Source organism: Crocuta crocuta, unplaced genomic scaffold (assembly GCF_008692635.1).
Source record: "Crocuta crocuta isolate KB4526 unplaced genomic scaffold, BGI_CrCroc_1.0 scaffold1270, whole genome shotgun sequence".
Lineage (NCBI taxonomy): Eukaryota > Metazoa > Chordata > Mammalia > Carnivora > Hyaenidae > Crocuta > Crocuta crocuta.
In genome coordinates this window covers 163,216-166,364 of record NW_027531521.1, presented here as the reverse complement: position 1 = coordinate 166,364, position 3,149 = coordinate 163,216, and the positions used below count along the sequence as shown (strand labels likewise).

The following is a 3,149-nucleotide window of genomic DNA, read 5'->3' as shown; positions in this document are numbered from 1 at the left end:
TGGGAAGAGGCCCCCGACTCTTGATCTTGCAGTCATGGGTTCAAGCCCCATGTTGGGTATAGTGATTACTAAAAACAAAACAAAACAGAAAACTAGAAAAAACAAAAGGCAGCCTCAAAGGTAAAGCAGGTTGGTCCACTTTGACAACCTTCACCCATTTTCCCCACATCCCAGAAAGTGTCACCTATGTGAGAAGATGAAGAAGATGGATGTGTTAAGCAACTTTATTGTGGTAATTCTTTAGATATATATACATATATGAAATCACCATACCGTATACTGTAAACTTACACAACATTATATGTCAATTATATCTCGATAAAACTGGGAAGAAAAAAGGTGAACAAGAGAGTTGGTAACTGGAGTACATATTCAAAGAGCCCCAAGAGTCCTTTGAAGAGATGAACCAGATATTCTAAATCTAGGGCCAAAGCCAAGTATAGAATAAGACAGCTGCTAGACTTTGGAGACAAGACCAAATCAGGCAGGTTGAACAAGCATACCAAAGCATGCTGAGTAATAGATTGATGTCAATCTGAAGTGAGGTTTTTCATAGCATAGAATTCTGTTCTTGGCCCTGTCCTATTTAACAATTTTATCAATGAGTTAGATGAAGAAGCTGAGAGATAGATGATATAATCAGCAATAAAAATGAAGTCTCCAGTTGTAGCAATGGGATTAACGGAAGATAAAAAAAAAATTATAGGGGCACCTGGCTGGCTCAGTGAGTACAGCAAGGAGCTCTTGATCTTAGGGTCATAAGTCCAAGCCTCATATTGGGCATGGAGCCTGCTAAAAAAATAAAAAAGTATAGTCCTGCATTTAAGTCTTCAAAACTAACTGTACCAATATATGACAGGCAAGATGTAGCTTACCAGCGGCATGTACTAAAAAAAGACTGAGGATCTTTTGTGCGCAAAAAACTCAAAATGAATCACTAGAGTATTGTGACTGGCCACATACTCCCCAAAAAAAAGGAAAAAATAAATTCGTTCTTAACTACATCAGTATATAATGATCACTCCTAAATCTAAAGAGGATTATTTTGTGCTTATCATATAAGCCCTAAAGAATTGTGTTGTTATGTGTACCATGCTTTAAGAAATAACATGACAAGAATAGAGCATGTTCAGAGGACAGCACCCAAGACACTGACGGGACTAGAAACCATGGATATGAGGAATGACTGAAGAAACTGAAAATGCTTAATCTGAAGAAGGGACTTCCCAGGGGATTTAAGTATCTTCATATAGCTGAAGATCTGGCATGCAGAAAAGGAGTCATACTTATTTAGCCCCAAGTATATAACTGAGGCCAATTTCTTTTTGGTCATGAGACTGACTGTTTACACAAAAAGATGGGTGTTATGTCAATTCTCCTTAATAAGAAAATGACCTAGAGCTGCCAGATGGTCTTTTGTGGTTCGTTTTTACAAAACTTGACTGAAAAGGTTACATGTACAGAAGGGAAAACACAAATGACCAGTAAATCTATGAAAATACACCCAACTTCACTAGTTACCAGGAAAATGCAAAGTAAAACAACACTCATGGGAACACATGGGTGGCTCAGTCAATTAACTGAGCATCTGACTCAATTTCGCCTCAGGTCATGATCCCAGGGTTGTGGGATCTAGCCCAACGTTGGGCTCCATGCTGAGAGTGGAGTCTCCTTAAGATTCTTTCTCTCCCTCTCCCCCACTTGCACTCTCTCTTTTTCTAAAATAAAAAATAAACAAACAACACTCATGTAAAACAGTAACATTAATGAAAATGAAACTGCCTAGGGGTAATATGTAAACTCTGCACTATTTTTCTAATTTTTCTGTAAATCTAAAATTATTCCAAAATACAATGTTAATTAAAAGCAACAGGCGTGCCTCGGGGGCTAGGTTGGTTAAGAGTCTGACCTCAGCTCAGGTCATGATCTCACGGTTTGTGAGTTTGAGCTCCGTATCAGGCTCTGTGCTGACAGCTCAGAGCCTGGAGCCTACTTCACATTCTCTGTCTCCATCTCTCTCTGCCCTTCCCCCACTCACACTCTGTTTCTCTCAAAAATAAATTAACATTAAAAAGTTTTAAAAAAAATAGGGGCGCCTAGGTGGCTCAGTCAGTTAAGTATCTGACTTGATTTCGGCTCAGGTCATGATCTCACAGTTTGTGAGTTCAAGCCACAGAACAAGCTCAGTGCTGACAGCATGGAGCCTATATCTGCAATTCTCTCTCTCCCTCTCTCTCTGTCCCTCCCCTGCTAGTGCTTGCTCTCTCTCTCTGTCAAATAAATAAAAATAAACTTTAAATTTTTTAAAATTAAAAAAATAAAATACAAAATAAAAACAACAATACTCTTCACTCTTGCAAAATTTTTAAGTATGACAATACCAATCTTAGCAAGGATATAGTGGAAAGGGNGAGATGTGTTTGAAATGTAAAATACACACATGACATTTTCAAAGACTTTGTACAAAAAAAGGATGTAAAATATCTCAGTAACGATTTCTGTATTAATTCTATATATTTTGATATATTGAGCTATATAATTTGTATTGTTTTTAAGTTTATTTATTTATTTATTTATCTAAGTAATCTCTACACCCAACATGGGGCTCAAACTCACAACCCCAAGATCAAGAGTTGCATGCTCTACTCACTGAGCCAGCCAGGCACCCCTGGCAGGAGTTTTCGGACATTTTTTTACCACTACCCATGGCAAAGAAATATATTTTACATCACATCTACACACTGNNACTCGCAGTCTGAGAACTCAAGCCTTGTATACAGCTCTGTGCTGACAGTGAGGAGCCTGCTTGGAATTCTCTCTCCCTTTCTCTCTGCCCCCCTCCCCTGCTTGCTTGCTTGCTCTCTCCCTCTGTGTGTGTCTCTCTCAAAATAAGTAAATAAACTTAAAAAAATTTTTAATTAAAATAAAAAGGCAGCTTTTCCTGCCTACATGTCTTGTCCCTGTGAATAAAACCACCTTTTTGCATCAAAAAATAATTAAAGAAAAATAATTTAAAAATAAAATACCTAAAAATTAAAAAACAAAATAAATTACCTTCATTAAAAATAAATAAAAAGGCTTTTTTTTAAATACATAAGGCTTTATTGTTGTTTTTAAATGACAAGCATTAATACAACATCAACCTAATA

The 3,149-nt window shown here is 37.0% G+C and overlaps 1 protein-coding gene across 1 annotated transcript in view; it reads right to left on the bottom strand.

Annotated features, from left to right (window-relative positions):
• LOC144238579 (testis-expressed protein 11-like) overlaps window positions 1-3,149 on the bottom strand; it is a gene marked incomplete at its 3' end in the record, with an annotated part of 13,480 nt that overhangs the window by 8,808 nt on the left and 1,523 nt on the right. The gene's annotated exons all lie outside the window — the stretch shown is intronic.